Raw genomic sequence first — 21,412 nt, 5'->3', positions numbered from 1 at the left:
TGAGTTTGCATTACTGTGATTTGACCTCTCTGCTGGCTGAGATAAGCTCATTTTCAACGTCCAATTCAGAATGTAATAAAAACTGATCCAGCTATAAAATGCATCATTCTTTTTTGTTTTAGACAACAATTCATGCACTGTTAAACATGTTAAAGCAAGTTGCAAGTGAAAATCTATGTCTCTAACTGAGTTTGCATTACTGTGATTTGACCTCTCTGCTGGCTGAGATAAGCTCATTTTCAACGTCCAATTCAAAATGTAATAAAACCTGATCCAGCTATAAAATGCATCATTCTTTTTTGTTTTAGACAACATTTCATGCACTGTTAAACATGTTAAAGCAAGTTGCAAGTGAAAATCTATGTCTCTGACTGAGTTTGCATTACTGTGATTTGACCTCTCTGCTGGCTGAGATAAGCTCATTTTCAACGTCCAATTCAGAATGTAATAAAACCTGATCCAGCTATAAAATGCATCATTCTTTTTTGTTTTAGACAACATTTCATGCACTGTTAAACATGTTAAAGCAAGTTGCAAGTGAAAATCTATGTCTCTGACTGAGTTTGAATTACTGTGATTTGACCTCTTTGCTGGCTGAGATAAGCTCATTTTCAACGTCCAATTCAGAAAGTGATAAAAACAGATCCAGCCATAAAATGCATCATACTTTTTTGTTTTAGACAACATTTCATGCACTGTTAAACATGTTAAAGCAAGTTGCAAGTGAAAATCTATGTCTCTGACTGAGTTTGCATTACTGTGATTTGACCTCTCTGCTGGCTGAGATAAGCTCATTTTCAACGTCCAATTCAGAATGTAATAAAACCTGATCCAGCTATAAAATGCATCATTCTTTTTTGTTTTAGACAACATTTCATGCACTGTTAAACATGTTAAAGCAAGTTGCAAGTGAAAATCTATGTCTCTGACTGAGTTTGAATTACTGTGATTTGACCTCTTTGCTGGCTGAGATAAGCTCATTTTCAACGTCCAATTCAGAAAGTGATAAAAACAGATCCAGCCATAAAATGCATCATTCTTTTTTGTTTTAGACAACATTTCATGCACTGTTAAACATGTTAAAGGAAGTTGCAAGTGAAAATCTATGTCTCTGACTGAGTTTGCATTACTGTGATTTGACCTCTCTGCTGGCTGAGATAAGCTCATTTTCAACGTCCAATTCAGAATGTAATAAAACCTGATCCAGCTATAAAATGCATCATTCTTTTTTGTTTTAGACAACATTTCATGCACTGTTAAACATGTTAAAGCAAGTTGCAAGTGAAAATCTATGTCTCTGACTGAGTTTGCATTACTGTGATTTGACCTCTCTGCTGGCTGAGATAAGCTCATTTTCAACGTCCAATTCAGAAAGTGATAAAAACAGATCCAGCCATAAAATGCATCATTCTTTTTTGTTTTAGACAACATTTCATGCACTGTTAAACATGATAAAGCAAGTTGCAAGTGAAAATCTATGTCTCTGACTAAGTTTGCAATACTGTGATTTGACCTCTCTGCTGGCTGAGATAAGCTCATTTTCAACGTCCAATTCAGAATGTAATAAAACCAGATCCAGCTATAAAATGCATCATTCTTTTTTGTTTTAGACAACATTTCATGCACTGTTAAACATGTTAAAGCAAGTTGCAAGTAAAAATCTATGTCTCTGACTGAGTTTGCATTACTGTGATTTGACCTCTCTGCTGGCTGAGATAAGCTCATTTTCAACGTCCAATTCAGAATGTAATAAAACCTGATCTAGCTATAAAATGCATCATTCTTTTTTGTTTTAGACAACATTTCATGCACTATTAAACATGTTAAAGCAAGTTGCAAGTGAAAATCTATGTCTCTGACTGAGTTTGCATTACTGTGATTTGACCTCTCTGCTGGCTGAGATAAGCTCATTTTCAACGTCCAATTCAGAATTTAATAAAACCAGATCCAGCCATAAAATGCATCATTCTTTTTTGTTTTAGACAACATTTCATGCACTGTTAAACATGTTAAAGCAAGTTGCAAGTGAAAATCTATGTCTCTGACTGAGTTTGCATTACTGTGATTTGACCTCTCTGCTGGCTGAGATAAGCTCATTTTCAACGTCCAATTCAGAATGTAATAAAACCTGATCCAGCTATAAAATGCATCATTCTTTTTTGTTTTAGACAACATTTCATGCACTGTTAAACATGTTAAAGCAAGTTGCAAGTGAAAATCTATGTCTCTGACTGAGTTTGAATTACTGTGATTTGACCTCTTTGCTGGCTGAGATAAGCTCATTTTCAACGTCCAATTCAGAAAGTGATAAAAACAGATCCAGCCATAAAATGCATCATACTTTTTTGTTTTAGACAACATTTCATGCACTGTTAAACATGTTAAAGCAAGTTGCAAGTGAAAATCTATGTCTCTGACTGAGTTTGCATTACTGTGATTTGACCTCTCTGCTGGCTGAGATAAGCTCATTTTCAACGTCCAATTCAGAATGTAATAAAACCTGATCCAGCTATAAAATGCATCATTCTTTTTTGTTTTAGACAACATTTCATGCACTGTTAAACATGTTAAAGCAAGTTGCAAGTGAAAATCTATGTCTCTGACTGAGTTTGAATTACTGTGATTTGACCTCTTTGCTGGCTGAGATAAGCTCATTTTCAACGTCCAATTCAGAAAGTGATAAAAACAGATCCAGCCATAAAATGCATCATTCTTTTTTGTTTTAGACAACATTTCATGCACTGTTAAACATGTTAAAGGAAGTTGCAAGTGAAAATCTATGTCTCTGACTGAGTTTGCATTACTGTGATTTGACCTCTCTGCTGGCTGAGATAAGCTCATTTTCAACGTCCAATTCAGAATGTAATAAAACCTGATCCAGCTATAAAATGCATCATTCTTTTTTGTTTTAGACAACATTTCATGCACTGTTAAACATGTTAAAGCAAGTTGCAAGTGAAAATCTATGTCTCTGACTGAGTTTGCATTACTGTGATTTGACCTCTCTGCTGGCTGAGATAAGCTCATTTTCAACGTCCAATTCAGAAAGTGATAAAAACAGATCCAGCCATAAAATGCATCATTCTTTTTTGTTTTAGACAACATTTCATGCACTGTTAAACATGATAAAGCAAGTTGCAAGTGAAAATCTATGTCTCTGACTAAGTTTGCAATACTGTGATTTGACCTCTCTGCTGGCTGAGATAAGCTCATTTTCAACGTCCAATTCAGAATGTAATAAAACCAGATCCAGCTATAAAATGCATCATTCTTTTTTGTTTTAGACAACATTTCATGCACTGTTAAACATGTTAAAGCAAGTTGCAAGTAAAAATCTATGTCTCTGACTGAGTTTGCATTACTGTGATTTGACCTCTCTGCTGGCTGAGATAAGCTCATTTTCAACGTCCAATTCAGAATGTAATAAAACCTGATCTAGCTATAAAATGCATCATTCTTTTTTGTTTTAGACAACATTTCATGCACTATTAAACATGTTAAAGCAAGTTGCAAGTGAAAATCTATGTCTCTGACTGAGTTTGCATTACTGTGATTTGACCTCTCTGCTGGCTGAGATAAGCTCATTTTTAACGTCCAATTCAGAATGTAATAAAACCAGATCCAGCCATAAAATGCATCATTCTTTTTTGTTTTAGACAACATTTCATGCACTGTTAAACATGTTAAAGCAAGTTGCAAGAGAAAATCTATGTCCCTGACTGAGTTTGCATTACTGTGATTTGACCTCTCTGCTGGCTGAGATAAGCTCATTTTCAACGTCCAATTCAGAAAGTGATAAAAACAGATCCAGCCATAAAATGCATCATTCTTTTTTTTTTAGACAACATTTCATGCACTGTTAAACATGTTAAAGCAAGTTGCAAGTGAAAATCTATGTCTCTGACTGAGTTTGCATTACTGTGGTTTGACCTCTCTGCTGGCTGAGATAAGCTCATTTTCAACGTCCAATTCAGAATGTAATAAAACCAGATCCAGCCATAAAATGCATCATTCTTTTTTGTTTTAGACAACATTTCATGCACTGTTAAACATGTTAAAGCAAGTTGCAAGTGAAAATCTATGTCTCTGACTGAGTTTGCATTACTGAGATTTGACCTCTCTGCTGGCTGAGATAAGCTCATTTTCAACGTCCAATTCAGAATGTAATAAAACCTGATCCAGCTATAAAATGCATCATTCTTTTTTGTTTTAGACAACATTTCATGCACTGTTAAACATGTTAAAGCAAGTTGCAAGTGAAAATCTATGTCTCTGACTGAGTTTGCATTCCTGTGATTTGACCTCTCTGCTGGCTGAGATAAGCTCATTTTCAACGTCCAATTCAGAATGTAATAAAACCTGATCCAGCCATAAAATGCATCATTCTTTTTTGTTTTAGACAACATTTCATGCACTGTTAAACATGTTAAAGCAAGTTGCAAGTGAAAATCTATGTCTCTGACTGAGTTTGCATTACTGTGATTTGACCTCTCTGCTGGCTGAAATAAGCTCATTTTCAACGTCCAATTTAGAATGTAATAAAACCAGATCCAGCTATAAAATACATCATTCTTTTTTGTTTTAGACAACATTTCATGCACTGTTAAACATGTTAAAGCAAGTTGCAAGTGAAAATCTATGTCTCTGACTGAGTTTGCATTACTGTGATTTGACCTCTCTGCTGGCTGAGATAAGCTCTTTTTCAACGTCCAATTCAGAATGTAATAAAACCAGATCCAGCCATAAAATTGCATCATTCTTTTTTGTTTTAGACAACATTTCATGCACTGTTAAACATGTTAAAGCAAGTTGCAAGTGAAAATCTATGTCTCTGACTGAGTTTGCATTACTGTGATTTGACCTCTCTGCTGGCTGAGATAAGCTCATTTTCAACGTCCAATTCAGAATGTAATAAAACCAGATCCAGCCATAAAATGCATCATTCTTTTTTGTTTTAGACAACATTTCATGCACTGTTAAACATGTTAAAGCAAGTTGCAAGTGAAAATCTATGTATCTGACTGAGTTTGCATTACTGTGATTTGACCTCTCTGCTGGCTGAGATAAGCTCATTTTCAACGTCCAATTCAGAAAGTGATAAAAACAGATCCAGCCATAAAATGCATCATTCTTTTTTGTTTTAGACAACATTTCATGCACTGTTAAACATGTTAAAGCAAGTTGCAAGTGAAAATCTATGTCTCTGACTGAGTTTGCATTACTGTGATTTGACCTCTCTGCTGGCTGAGATAAGCTCATTTTCAACGTCCAATTCAGAATGTAATAAAAACTGATCCAGCTATAAAATGCATCATTCTTTTTTGTTTTAGACAACAATTCATGCACTGTTAAACATGTTAAAGCAAGTTGCAAGTGAAAATCTATGTCTCTAACTGAGTTTGCATTACTGTGATTTGACCTCTCTGCTGGCTGAGATAAGCTCATTTTCAACGTCCAATTCAAAATGTAATAAAACCTGATCCAGCTATAAAATGCATCATTCTTTTTTGTTTTAGACAACATTTCATGCACTGTTAAACATGTTAAAGCAAGTTGCAAGTGAAAATCTATGTCTCTGACTGAGTTTGCATTACTGTGATTTGACCTCTCTGCTGGCTGAGATAAGCTCATTTTCAACGTCCAATTCAGAATGTAATAAAACCTGATCCAGCTATAAAATGCATCATTCTTTTTTGTTTTAGACAACATTTCATGCACTGTTAAACATGTTAAAGCAAGTTGCAAGTGAAAATCTATGTCTCTGACTGAGTTTGAATTACTGTGATTTGACCTCTTTGCTGGCTGAGATAAGCTCATTTTCAACGTCCAATTCAGAAAGTGATAAAAACAGATCCAGCCATAAAATGCATCATACTTTTTTGTTTTAGACAACATTTCATGCACTGTTAAACATGTTAAAGCAAGTTGCAAGTGAAAATCTATGTCTCTGACTGAGTTTGCATTACTGTGATTTGACCTCTCTGCTGGCTGAGATAAGCTCATTTTCAACGTCCAATTCAGAATGTAATAAAACCTGATCCAGCTATAAAATGCATCATTCTTTTTTGTTTTAGACAACATTTCATGCACTGTTAAACATGTTAAAGCAAGTTGCAAGTGAAAATCTATGTCTCTGACTGAGTTTGAATTACTGTGATTTGACCTCTTTGCTGGCTGAGATAAGCTCATTTTCAACGTCCAATTCAGAAAGTGATAAAAACAGATCCAGCCATAAAATGCATCATTCTTTTTTGTTTTAGACAACATTTCATGCACTGTTAAACATGTTAAAGGAAGTTGCAAGTGAAAATCTATGTCTCTGACTGAGTTTGCATTACTGTGATTTGACCTCTCTGCTGGCTGAGATAAGCTCATTTTCAACGTCCAATTCAGAATGTAATAAAACCTGATCCAGCTATAAAATGCATCATTCTTTTTTGTTTTAGACAACATTTCATGCACTGTTAAACATGTTAAAGCAAGTTGCAAGTGAAAATCTATGTCTCTGACTGAGTTTGCATTACTGTGATTTGACCTCTCTGCTGGCTGAGATAAGCTCATTTTCAACGTCCAATTCAGAAAGTGATAAAAACAGATCCAGCCATAAAATGCATCATTCTTTTTTGTTTTAGACAACATTTCATGCACTGTTAAACATGATAAAGCAAGTTGCAAGTGAAAATCTATGTCTCTGACTAAGTTTGCAATACTGTGATTTGACCTCTCTGCTGGCTGAGATAAGCTCATTTTCAACGTCCAATTCAGAATGTAATAAAACCAGATCCAGCTATAAAATGCATCATTCTTTTTTGTTTTAGACAACATTTCATGCACTGTTAAACATGTTAAAGCAAGTTGCAAGTAAAAATCTATGTCTCTGACTGAGTTTGCATTACTGTGATTTGACCTCTCTGCTGGCTGAGATAAGCTCATTTTCAACGTCCAATTCAGAATGTAATAAAACCTGATCTAGCTATAAAATGCATCATTCTTTTTTGTTTTAGACAACATTTCATGCACTATTAAACATGTTAAAGCAAGTTGCAAGTGAAAATCTATGTCTCTGACTGAGTTTGCATTACTGTGATTTGACCTCTCTGCTGGCTGAGATAAGCTCATTTTCAACGTCCAATTCAGAATTTAATAAAACCAGATCCAGCCATAAAATGCATCATTCTTTTTTGTTTTAGACAACATTTCATGCACTGTTAAACATGTTAAAGCAAGTTGCAAGTGAAAATCTATGTCTCTGACTGAGTTTGCATTACTGTGATTTGACCTCTCTGCTGGCTGAGATAAGCTCATTTTCAACGTCCAATTCAGAATGTAATAAAACCTGATCCAGCTATAAAATGCATCATTCTTTTTTGTTTTAGACAACATTTCATGCACTGTTAAACATGTTAAAGCAAGTTGCAAGTGAAAATCTATGTCTCTGACTGAGTTTGAATTACTGTGATTTGACCTCTTTGCTGGCTGAGATAAGCTCATTTTCAACGTCCAATTCAGAAAGTGATAAAAACAGATCCAGCCATAAAATGCATCATACTTTTTTGTTTTAGACAACATTTCATGCACTGTTAAACATGTTAAAGCAAGTTGCAAGTGAAAATCTATGTCTCTGACTGAGTTTGCATTACTGTGATTTGACCTCTCTGCTGGCTGAGATAAGCTCATTTTCAACGTCCAATTCAGAATGTAATAAAACCTGATCCAGCTATAAAATGCATCATTCTTTTTTGTTTTAGACAACATTTCATGCACTGTTAAACATGTTAAAGCAAGTTGCAAGTGAAAATCTATGTCTCTGACTGAGTTTGAATTACTGTGATTTGACCTCTTTGCTGGCTGAGATAAGCTCATTTTCAACGTCCAATTCAGAAAGTGATAAAAACAGATCCAGCCATAAAATGCATCATTCTTTTTTGTTTTAGACAACATTTCATGCACTGTTAAACATGTTAAAGGAAGTTGCAAGTGAAAATCTATGTCTCTGACTGAGTTTGCATTACTGTGATTTGACCTCTCTGCTGGCTGAGATAAGCTCATTTTCAACGTCCAATTCAGAATGTAATAAAACCTGATCCAGCTATAAAATGCATCATTCTTTTTTGTTTTAGACAACATTTCATGCACTGTTAAACATGTTAAAGCAAGTTGCAAGTGAAAATCTATGTCTCTGACTGAGTTTGCATTACTGTGATTTGACCTCTCTGCTGGCTGAGATAAGCTCATTTTCAACGTCCAATTCAGAAAGTGATAAAAACAGATCCAGCCATAAAATGCATCATTCTTTTTTGTTTTAGACAACATTTCATGCACTGTTAAACATGATAAAGCAAGTTGCAAGTGAAAATCTATGTCTCTGACTAAGTTTGCAATACTGTGATTTGACCTCTCTGCTGGCTGAGATAAGCTCATTTTCAACGTCCAATTCAGAATGTAATAAAACCAGATCCAGCTATAAAATGCATCATTCTTTTTTGTTTTAGACAACATTTCATGCACTGTTAAACATGTTAAAGCAAGTTGCAAGTAAAAATCTATGTCTCTGACTGAGTTTGCATTACTGTGATTTGACCTCTCTGCTGGCTGAGATAAGCTCATTTTCAACGTCCAATTCAGAATGTAATAAAACCTGATCTAGCTATAAAATGCATCATTCTTTTTTGTTTTAGACAACATTTCATGCACTATTAAACATGTTAAAGCAAGTTGCAAGTGAAAATCTATGTCTCTGACTGAGTTTGCATTAGTGTGATTTGACCTCTCTGCTGGCTGAGATAAGCTCATTTTCAACGTCCAATTCAGAATTTAATAAAACCAGATCCAGCCATAAAATGCATCATTCTTTTTTGTTTTAGACAACATTTCATGCACTGTTAAACATGTTAAAGCAAGTTGCAAGTGAAAATCTATGTCTCTGACTGAGTTTGCATTACTGTGATTTGACCTCTCTGCTGGCTGAGATAAGCTCTTTTTCAACGTCCAATTCAGAATGTAATAAAACCAGATCCAGCCATAAAATTGCATCATTCTTTTTTGTTTTAGACAACATTTCATGCACTGTTAAACATGTTAAAGCAAGTTGCAAGTGAAAATCTATGTCTCTGACTGAGTTTGCATTACTGTGATTTGACCTCTCTGCTGGCTGAGATAAGCTCATTTTCAACGTCCAATTCGGAATGTAATAAAACCAGATCCAGCTATAAAATGCATCATTCTTTTTTGTTTTAGACAACATTTCATGCACTGTTAAACATGTTAAAGCAAGTTGCAAGTGAAAATCTATGTCTCTGACTGAGTTTGCATTACTGTGATTTGACCTCTCTGCTGGCTCAGATAAGCTCATTTTCAACGTCCAATTCAGAATGTAATAAAACCTGATCCAGCTATAAAATGCATCATTCTTTTTTGTTTTAGACAACATTTCATGCACTGTTAAACATGTTCAAGCAAGTTGCAAGTGAAAATCTATGTCTCTGACTGAGTTTGCATTACTGTGATTTGACCTCTCTGCTGGCTGAGATAAGCTCATTTTCAACGTCCAATTCAGAAAGTCATAAAAACAGATCCAGCCATAAAATGCATCATTCTTTTTTGTTTTAGACAACATTTCATGCACTGTTAAACATGTTAAAGCAAGTTGCAAGTGAAAATCTATGTCTCTGACTGAGTTTGCAATACTGTGATTTGACCTCTCTGCTGGCTGAGATAAGCTCATTTTCAACGTCCAATTCAGAATGTAATAAAACCAGATCCAGCTATAAAATGCATCATTCTTTTTTGTTTTAGACAACATTTCATGCACTGTTAAACATGTTAAAGCAAGTTGCAAGTAAAAATCTATGTCTCTGACTGAGTTTGCATTACTGTGATTTGACCTCTCTGCTGGCTGAGATAAGCTCATTTTCAACGTCCAATTCAGAATGTAATAAAACCTGATCTAGCTATAATATGCATCATTCTTTTTTGTTTTAGACAACATTTCATGCACTGTTAAACATGTTAAAGCAAGTTTCAAGTGAAAATCTATGTCTCTGACTGAGTTTGCATTACTGTGATTTGACCTCTCTGCTGGCTGAGATAAGCTCATTTTCAACGTCCAATTCAGAATGTAATAAAACCAGATCCAGCCATAAAATGCATCATTCTTTTTTGTTTTAGACAACATTTCATGCACTGTTAAACATGTTAAAGCAAGTTGCAAGTGAAAATCTATGTCTCTGACTGAGTTTGCATTACTGTGATTTGACCTCTCTGCTGGCTGAGATAAGCTCTTTTTCAACGTCCAATTCAGAATGTAATAAAACCAGATCCAGCCATAAAATTGCATCATTCTTTTTTGTTTTAGACAACATTTCATGCACTGTTAAACATGTTAAAGCAAGTTGCAAGTGAAAATCTATGTCTCTGACTGAGTTTGCATTACTGTGATTTGACCTCTCTGCTGGCTGAGATAAGCTCATTTTCAACGTCCAATTCAGAATGTAATAAAACCTGATCCAGCTATAAAATGCATCATTCTTTTTTGTTTTAGACAACATTTCATGCACTGTTAAACATGTTAAAGCAAGTTGCAAGTGAAAATCTATGTCTCTGACTGAGTTTGCATTACTGTGATTTGACCTCTCTGCTGGCTGAGATAAGCTCATTTTCAACGTCCAATTCAGAATGTAATAAAACCAGATCCAGCCATAAAATGCATCATTCTTTTTTGTTTTAGACAACATTTCATGCACTGTTAAACATGTTAAAGCAAGTTGCAAGTGAAAATCTATGTCTCTGACTGAGTTTGCATTACTGTGATTTGACCTCTCTGCTGGCTGAGATAAGCTCATTTTCAACGTCCAATTCGGAATGTAATCAAATCTGATCCAGCTATAAAATGCATCATTCTTTTTTGTTTTAGACAACATTTCATGCACTGTTAAACATGTTAAAGCAAGTTGCAAGTGAAAATCTATGTCTCTGACTGAGTTTGCATTACTGTGATTTGACCTCTCTGCTGGCTGAGATAAGCTCATTTTCAACGTCCAATTCAGAATGTAATAAAACCAGATCCAGCCATAAAATGCATCATTCTTTTTTGTTTTAGACAACATTTCATGCACTGTTAAACATGTTAAAGCAAGTTGCAAGTGAAAATCTATGTCTCTGACTGAGTTTGCATTACTGTGATTTGACCTCTTTGCTGGCTGAGATAAGCTCATTTTCAACGTCCAATTCAGAAAGTGATAAAAACAGATCCAGCCATAAAATGCATCATACTTTTTTGTTTTAGACAACATTTCATGCACTGTTAAACATGTTAAAGCAAGTTGCAAGTGAAAATCTATGTCTCTGACTGAGTTTGCATTACTGTGATTTGACCTCTCTGCTGGCTGAGATAAGCTCATTTTCAACGTCCAATTCAGAATGTAATAAAACCTGATCCAGCTATAAAATGCATCATTCTTTTTTGTTTTAGACAACATTTCATGCACTGTTAAACATGTTAAAGCAAGTTGCAAGTGAAAATCTATGTCTCTGACTGAGTTTGAATTACTGTGATTTGACCTCTTTGCTGGCTGAGATAAGCTCATTTTCAACGTCCAATTCAGAAAGTGATAAAAACAGATCCAGCCATAAAATGCATCATTCTTTTTTGTTTTAGACAACATTTCATGCACTGTTAAACATGTTAAAGGAAGTTGCAAGTGAAAATCTATGTCTCTGACTGAGTTTGCATTACTGTGATTTGACCTCTCTGCTGGCTGAGATAAGCTCATTTTCAACGTCCAATTCAGAATGTAATAAAACCTGATCCAGCTATAAAATGCATCATTCTTTTTTGTTTTAGACAACATTTCATGCACTGTTAAACATGTTAAAGCAAGTTGCAAGTGAAAATCTATGTCTCTGACTGAGTTTGCATTACTGTGATTTGACCTCTCTGCTGGCTGAGATAAGCTCATTTTCAACGTCCAATTCAGAAAGTGATAAAAACAGATCCAGCCATAAAATGCATCATTCTTTTTTGTTTTAGACAACATTTCATGCACTGTTAAACATGATAAAGCAAGTTGCAAGTGAAAATCTATGTCTCTGACTAAGTTTGCAATACTGTGATTTGACCTCTCTGCTGGCTGAGATAAGCTCATTTTCAACGTCCAATTCAGAATGTAATAAAACCAGATCCAGCTATAAAATGCATCATTCTTTTTTGTTTTAGACAACATTTCATGCACTGTTAAACATGTTAAAGCAAGTTGCAAGTAAAAATCTATGTCTCTGACTGAGTTTGCATTACTGTGATTTGACCTCTCTGCTGGCTGAGATAAGCTCATTTTCAACGTCCAATTCAGAATGTAATAAAACCTGATCTAGCTATAAAATGCATCATTCTTTTTTGTTTTAGACAACATTTCATGCACTATTAAACATGTTAAAGCAAGTTGCAAGTGAAAATCTATGTCTCTGACTGAGTTTGCATTACTGTGATTTGACCTCTCTGCTGGCTGAGATAAGCTCATTTTCAACGTCCAATTCAGAATTTAATAAAACCAGATCCAGCCATAAAATGCATCATTCTTTTTTGTTTTAGACATCATTTCATGCACTGTTAAACATGTTAAAGCAAGTTGCAAGTGAAAATCTATGTCTCTGACTGAGTTTGCATTACTGTGATTTGACCTCTCTGCTGGCTGAGATAAGCTCTTTTTCAACGTCCAATTCAGAATGTAATAAAACCAGATCCAGCCATAAAATTGCATCATTCTTTTTTGTTTTAGACAACATTTCATGCACTGTTAAACATGTTAAAGCAAGTTGCAAGTGAAAATCTATGTCTCTGACTGAGTTTGCATTACTGTGATTTGACCTCTCTGCTGGCTGAGATAAGCTCATTTTCAACGTCCAATTCAGAATGTAATAAAACCTGATCCAGCTATAAAATGCATCATTCTTTTTTGTTTTAGACAACATTTCATGCACTGTTAAACATGTTAAGGCAAGTTGCAAGTGAAAATCTATGTCTCTGACTGAGTTTGCATTACTGTGATTTGACCTCTCTGCTGGCTGAGATAAGCTCATTTTCAACGTCCAATTCAGAATGTAATAAAACCAGATCCAGCTATAAAATGCATCATTCTTTTTTGTTTTAGACAACATTTCATGCACTGTTAAACATGTTAAAGCAAGTTGCAAGTGAAAATCTATGTCTCTGACTGAGTTTGCATTACTGTGATTTGACCTCTCTGCTGGCTGAGATAAGCTCATTTTCAACGTCCAATTCAGAAAGTGATAAAAACAGATCCAGCCATAAAATGCATCATTCCTTTTTGTTTTAGACAACATTTCATGCACTGTTAAACATGTTAAAGCAAGTTGCAAGTGAAAATCTATGTCTCTGACTGAGTTTGCATTACTGTGATTTGACCTCTCTGCAGGCTGAGATAAGCTCATTTTCAACGTCCAATTCGGAATGTAATAAAACCAGATCCAGCTATAAAATGCATCATTCTTTTTTGTTTTAGACAACATTTCATGCACTGTTAAACATGTTAAAGCAAGTTGCAAGTGAAAATCTATGTCTCTGACTGAGTTTGCATTACTGTGATTTGACCTCTCTGCTGGCTGAGATAAGCTCATTTTCAACGTCCAATTCAGAATGTAATAAAACCTGATCCAGCTATAAAATGCATCATTCTTTTTTGTTTTAGACAACATTTCATGCACTGTTAAACATGTTCAAGCAAGTTGCAAGTGAAAATCTATGTCTCTGACTGAGTTTGCATTACTGTGATTTGACCTCTCTGCTGGCTGAGATAAGCTCATTTTCAACGTCCAATTCAGAAAGTCATAAAAACAGATCCAGCCATAAAATGCATCATTCTTTTTTGTTTTAGACAACATTTCATGCACTGTTAAACATGTTAAAGCAAGTTGCAAGTGAAAATCTATGTCTCTGACTGAGTTTGCAATACTGTGATTTGACCTCTCTGCTGGCTGAGATAAGCTCATTTTCAACGTCCAATTCAGAATGTAATAAAACCAGATCCAGCTATAAAATGCATCATTCTTTTTTGTTTTAGACAACATTTCATGCACTGTTAAACATGTTAAAGCAAGTTGCAAGTAAAAATCTATGTCTCTGACTGAGTTTGCATTACTGTGATTTGACCTCTCTGCTGGCTGAGATAAGCTCATTTTCAACGTCCAATTCAGAATGTAATAAAACCTGATCTAGCTATAAAATGCATCATTCTTTTTTGTTTTAGACAACATTTCATGCACTGTTAAACATGTTAAAGCAAGTTTCAAGTGAAAATCTATGTCTCTGACTGAGTTTGCATTACTGTGATTTGACCTCTCTGCTGGCTGAGATAAGCTCATTTTCAACGTCCAATTCAGAATGTAATAAAACCAGATCCAGCCATAAAATGCATCATTCTTTTTTGTTTTAGACAACATTTCATGCACTGTTAAACATGTTAAAGCAAGTTGCAAGTGAAAATCTATGTCTCTGACTGAGTTTGCATTACTGTGATTTGACCTCTCTGCTGGCTGAGATAAGCTCTTTTTCAACGTCCAATTCAGAATGTAATAAAACCAGATCCAGCCATAAAATTGCATCATTCTTTTTTGTTTTAGACAACATTTCATGCACTGTTAAACATGTTAAAGCAAGTTGCAAGTGAAAATCTATGTCTCTGACTGAGTTTGCATTACTGTGATTTGACCTCTCTGCTGGCTGAGATAAGCTCATTTTCAACGTCCAATTCAGAATGTAATAAAACCTGATCCAGCTATAAAATGCATCATTCTTTTTTGTTTTAGACAACATTTCATGCACTGTTAAACATGTTAAAGCAAGTTGCAAGTGAAAATCTATGTCTCTGACTGAGTTTGCATTACTGTGATTTGACCTCTCTGCTGGCTGAGATAAGCTCATTTTCAACGTCCAATTCAGAATGTAATAAAACCAGATCCAGCCATAAAATGCATCATTCTTTTTTGTTTTAGACAACATTTCATGCACTGTTAAACATATTAAAGCAAGTTGCAAGTGAAAATCTATGTCTCTGACTGAGTTTGCATTACTGTGATTTGACCTCTCTGCTGGCTGAGATAAGCTCATTTTCAACGTCCAATTCGGAATGTAATCAAATCTGATCCAGCTATAAAATGCATCATTCTTTTTTGTTTTAGACAACATTTCATGCACTGTTAAACATGTTAAAGCAAGTTGCAAGTGAAAATCTATGTCTCTGACTGAGTTTGCATTACTGTGATTTGACCTCTCTGCTGGCTGAGATAAGCTCATTTTCAACGTCCAATTCAGAATGTAATAAAACCAGATCCAGCCATAAAATGCATCATTCTTTTTTGTTTTAGACAACATTTCATGCACTGTTAAACATGTTAAAGCAAGTTGCAAGTGAAAATCTATGTCTCTGACTGAGTTTGCATTACTGTGATTTGACCTCTCTGCTGGCTGAGATAAGCTCATTTTCAACGTCCAATTCAGAAAGTGATAAAAACAGATCCAGCTATAAAATGCATCATTCTTTTTTGTTTTAGACAACATTTCATGCACTGTTAAACATGTTAAAGCAAGTTGCAAGTGAAAATCTATGTCTTTGACTGAGTTTGCATTACTGTGATTTGACCTCTCTGCTGGCTGAGATAAGCTCATTTTCAACGTCCAATTCAGAATGTAATAAAACCAGATCCAGCCATAAAATGCATCATTCTTTTTTGTTTTAGACAACATTTCATGCACTGTTAAACATGTTAAAGCAAGTTGCAAGTGAAAATCTATGTCTCTGACTGAGTTTGCATTAGTGTGATTTGACCTCTCTGCTGGCTGAGATAAGCTCATTTTCAACGTCCAATTCAGAATGTAATAAAACCAGATCCAGCCATAAAATGCATCATTCTTTTTTGTTTTAGACAACATTTCATGCACTGTTAAACATGTTAAAGCAAGTTGCAAGTGAAAATCTATGTCTCTGACTGAGTTTGCATTACTGTGATTTGACCTCTCTGCTGGCTGAGATAAGCTCATTTTCAACGTCCAATTCAGAAAGTGATAAAAACAGATCCAGCCATAAAATGCATCATTCTTTTTTGTTTTAGACAACAATTCATGCACTGTTAAACATGTTAAAGCAAGTTGCAAGTGAAAATCTATGTCTCTGACTGAGTTTGCATTACTGTGATTTGACCTCTCTGCTGGCTGAGATAAGCTCATTTTCAACGTCCAATTCAGAAAGTGATAAAAACAGATCCAGCCATAAAATGCATCATTCTTTTTTGTTTTAGACAACATTTCATGCACTGTTAAACATGATAAAGCAAGTTGCAAGTGAAAATCTATGTCTCTGACTAAGTTTGCAATACTGTGATTTGACCTCTCTGCTGGCTGAGATAAGCTCATTTTCAACGTCCAATTCAGAATGTAATAAAACCAGATCCAGCTATAAAATGCATCATTCTTTTTTGTTTTAGACAACATTTCATGCACTGTTAAACATGTTAAAGCAAGTTGCAAGTAAAAATCTATGTCTCTGACTGAGTTTGCATTACTGTGATTTGACCTCTCTGCTGGCTGAGATAAGCTCATTTTCAACGTCCAATTCAGAATGTAATAAAACCTGATCTAGCTATAAAATGCATCATTCTTTTTTGTTTTAGACAACATTTCATGCACTATTAAACATGTTAAAGCAAGTTGCAAGTGAAAATCTATGTCTCTGACTGAGTTTGCATTACTGTGATTTGACCTCTCTGCTGGCTGAGATAAGCTCATTTTCAACGTCCAATTCAGAATTTAATAAAACCAGATCCAGCCATAAAATGCATCATTCTTTTTTGTTTTAGACATCATTTCATGCACTGTTAAACATGTTAAAGCAAGTTGCAAGTGAAAATCTATGTCTCTGACTGAGTTTGCATTACTGTGATTTGACCTCTCTGCTGGCTGAGATAAGCTCTTTTTCAACGTCCAATTCAGAATGTAATAAAACCAGATCCAGCCATAAAATTGCATCATTCTTTTTTGTTTTAGACAACATTTCATGCACTGTTAAACATGTTAAAGCAAGTTGCAAGTGAAAATCTATGTCTCTGACTGAGTTTGCATTACTGTGATTTGACCTCTCTGCTGGCTGAGATAAGCTCATTTTCAACGTCCAATTCAGAATGTAATAAAACCTGATCCAGCTATAAAATGCATCATTCTTTTTTGTTTTAGACAACATTTCATGCACTGTTAAACATGTTAAGGCAAGTTGCAAGTGAAAATCTATGTCTCTGACTGAGTTTGCATTACTGTGATTTGACCTCTCTGCTGGCTGAGATAAGCTCATTTTCAACGTCCAATTCAGAATGTAATAAAACCAGATCCAGCTATAAAATGCATCATTCTTTTTTGTTTTAGACAACATTTCATGCACTGTTAAACATGTTAAAGCAAGTTGCAAGTGAAAATCTATGTCTCTGACTGAGTTTGCATTACTGTGATTTGACCTCTCTGCTGGCTGAGATAAGCTCATTTTCAACGTCCAATTCAGAAAGTGATAAAAACAGATCCAGCCATAAAATGCATCATTCCTTTTTGTTTTAGACAACATTTCATGCACTGTTAAACATGTTAAAGCAAGTTGCAAGTGAAAATCTATGTCTCTGACTGAGTTTGCATTACTGTGATTTGACCTCTCTGCAGGCTGAGATAAGCTCATTTTCAACGTCCAATTCGGAATGTAATAAAACCAGATCCAGCTATAAAATGCATCATTCTTTTTTGTTTTAGACAACATTTCATGCACTGTTAAACATGTTAAAGCAAGTTGCAAGTGAAAATCTATGTCTCTGACTGAGTTTGCATTACTGTGATTTGACCTCTCTGCTGGCTGAGATAAGCTCATTTTCAACGTCCAATTCAGAATGTAATAAAACCTGATCCAGCTATAAAATGCATCATTCTTTTTTGTTTTAGACAACATTTCATGCACTGTTAAACATGTTCAAGCAAGTTGCAAGTGAAAATCTATGTCTCTGACTGAGTTTGCATTACTGTGATTTGACCTCTCTGCTGGCTGAGATAAGCTCATTTTCAACGTCCAATTCAGAAAGTCATAAAAACAGATCCAGCCATAAAATGCATCATTCTTTTTTGTTTTAGACAACATTTCATGCACTGTTAAACATGTTAAAGCAAGTTGCAAGTGAAAATCTATGTCTCTGACTGAGTTTGCAATACTGTGATTTGACCTCTCTGCTGGCTGAGATAAGCTCATTTTCAACGTCCAATTCAGAATGTAATAAAACCAGATCCAGCTATAAAATGCATCATTCTTTTTTGTTTTAGACAACATTTCATGCACTGTTAAACATGTTAAAGCAAGTTGCAAGTAAAAATCTATGTCTCTGACTGAGTTTGCATTACTGTGATTTGACCTCTCTGCTGGCTGAGATAAGCTCATTTTCAACGTCCAATTCAGAATGTAATAAAACCTGATCTAGCTATAAAATGCATCATTCTTTTTTGTTTTAGACAACATTTCATGCACTGTTAAACATGTTAAAGCAAGTTTCAAGTGAAAATCTATGTCTCTGACTGAGTTTGCATTACTGTGATTTGACCTCTCTGCTGGCTGAGATAAGCTCATTTTCAACGTCCAATTCAGAATGTAATAAAACCAGATCCAGCCATAAAATGCATCATTCTTTTTTGTTTTAGACAACATTTCATGCACTGTTAAACATGTTAAAGCAAGTTGCAAGTGAAAATCTATGTCTCTGACTGAGTTTGCATTACTGTGATTTGACCTCTCTGCTGGCTGAGATAAGCTCTTTTTCAACGTCCAATTCAGAATGTAATAAAACCAGATCCAGCCATAAAATTGCATCATTCTTTTTTGTTTTAGACAACATTTCATGCACTGTTAAACATGTTAAAGCAAGTTGCAAGTGAAAATCTATGTCTCTGACTGAGTTTGCATTACTGTGATTTGACCTCTCTGCTGGCTGAGATAAGCTCATTTTCAACGTCCAATTCAGAATGTAATAAAACCTGATCCAGCTATAAAATGCATCATTCTTTTTTGTTTTAGACAACATTTCATGCACTGTTAAACATGTTAAAGCAAGTTGCAAGTGAAAATCTATGTCTCTGACTGAGTTTGCATTACTGTGATTTGACCTCTCTGCTGGCTGAGATAAGCTCATTTTCAACGTCCAATTCAGAATGTAATAAAACCAGATCCAGCCATAAAATGCATCATTCTTTTTTGTTTTAGACAACATTTCATGCACTGTTAAACATATTAAAGCAAGTTGCAAGTGAAAATCTATGTCTCTGACTGAGTTTGCATTACTGTGATTTGACCTCTCTGCTGGCTGAGATAAGCTCATTTTCAACGTCCAATTCGGAATGTAATCAAATCTGATCCAGCTATAAAATGCATCATTCTTTTTTGTTTTAGACAACATTTCATGCACTGTTAAACATGTTAAAGCAAGTTGCAAGTGAAAATCTATGTCTCTGACTGAGTTTGCATTACTGTGATTTGACCTCTCTGCTGGCTGAGATAAGCTCATTTTCAACGTCCAATTCAGAATGTAATAAAACCAGATCCAGCCATAAAATGCATCATTCTTTTTTGTTTTAGACAACATTTCATGCACTGTTAAACATGTTAAAGCAAGTTGCAAGTGAAAATCTATGTCTCTGACTGAGTTTGCATTACTGTGATTTGACCTCTCTGCTGGCTGAGATAAGCTCATTTTCAACGTCCAATTCAGAAAGTGATAAAAACAGATCCAGCTATAAAATGCATCATTCTTTTTTGTTTTAGACAACATTTCATGCACTGTTAAACATGTTAAAGCAAGTTGCAAGTGAAAATCTATGTCTTTGACTGAGTTTGCATTACTGTGATTTGACCTCTCTGCTGGCTGAGATAAGCTCATTTTCAACGTCCAATTCAGAATGTAATAAAACCAGATCCAGCCATAAAATGCATCATTCTTTTTTGTTTTAGACAACATTTCATGCACTGTTAAACATGTTAAAGCAAGTTGCAAGTGAAAATCTATGTCTCTGACTGAGTTTGCATTAGTGTGATTTGACCTCTCTGCTGGCTGAGATAAGCTCATTTTCAACGTCCAATTCAGAATGTAATAAAACCAGATCCAGCCATAAAATGCATCATTCTTTTTTGTTTTAGACAACATTTCATGCACTGTTAAACATGTTAAAGCAAGTTGCAAGTGAAAATCTATGTCTCTGACTGAGTTTGCATTACTGTGATTTGACCTCTCTGCTGGCTGAGATAAGCTCATTTTCAACGTCCAATTCAGAAAGTGATAAAAACAGATCCAGCCATAAAATGCATCATTCTTTTTTGTTTTAGACAACAATTCATGCACTGTTAAACATGTTAAAGCAAGTTGCAAGTGAAAATCTATGTCTCTGACTGAGTTTGCATTACTGTGATTTGACCTCTCTGCTGGCTGAGATAAGCTCATTTTCAACGTCCAATTCAGAAAGTGATAAAAACAGATCCAGCCATTAAATGCATCATTCTTTTTTGTTTTAGACAACAATTCATGCACTGTTAAACATGTTAAAGCAAGTTGCAAGTGAAAATCTATGTCTCTGACTGAGTTTGCATTACTGTGATTTGACCTCTCTGCTGGCTGAGATAAGCTCATTTTCAACGTCCAATTCAGAAAGTGATAAAAACAGATCCAGCTATAAAATGCATCATTCTTTTTTGTTTTAGACAACAATTCATGCACTGTTAAACATGTTAAAGCAAGTTGCAAGTGAAAATCTAAGTCTCTGACTGAGTTCATTACTGCTTATTTTGACCTCTGCTGGCTCTGAAAAGCTCATTTTCAACGTTCAATTCAGAATGTGATAAAACCAGATCCAGCCACTAAAATGCATCATTCTTTTTGTTTTAGACACCATTTCATGCACTGTTAAACATGTTAAAGCAAGTTGCAAGTGAAAATCTATGTCTCTGACTGAGTTTGCATTACTGTGATTTGACCTCTCTGCTGGCTGAGATAAGCTCATTTTCAACGTCCAATTCAGAATGTAATAAAACCTGATCCAGCTATAAAATGCATCATTCTTTTTTGTTTTAGACAACATTTCATGCACTGTTAAACATGTTAAAGCAAGTTGCAAGTGAAAATCTATGTCTCTGACTGAGTTTGCATTACTGTGATTAGACCTCTCTGCTGGCTGAGATAAGCTCATTTTCAACGTCCAATTCAGAATGTAATAAAACCTGATCCAGCCATAAAATGCATCATTCTTTTTTGTTTTAGACAACATTTCATGCACTGTTAAACATGTTAAAGCAAGTTGCAAGTGAAAATCTATGTCTCTGACTGAGTTTGCATTACTGTG

The sequence above is a fragment of the Danio rerio genome, chromosome 17 (genome assembly GCF_049306965.1).
Source record: "Danio rerio strain Tuebingen ecotype United States chromosome 17, GRCz12tu, whole genome shotgun sequence".
Lineage (NCBI taxonomy): Eukaryota > Metazoa > Chordata > Actinopteri > Cypriniformes > Danionidae > Danio > Danio rerio.
The sequence above is the reverse complement of the archived record's forward strand: the minus strand, read 5'-3'. Positions refer to the sequence as shown.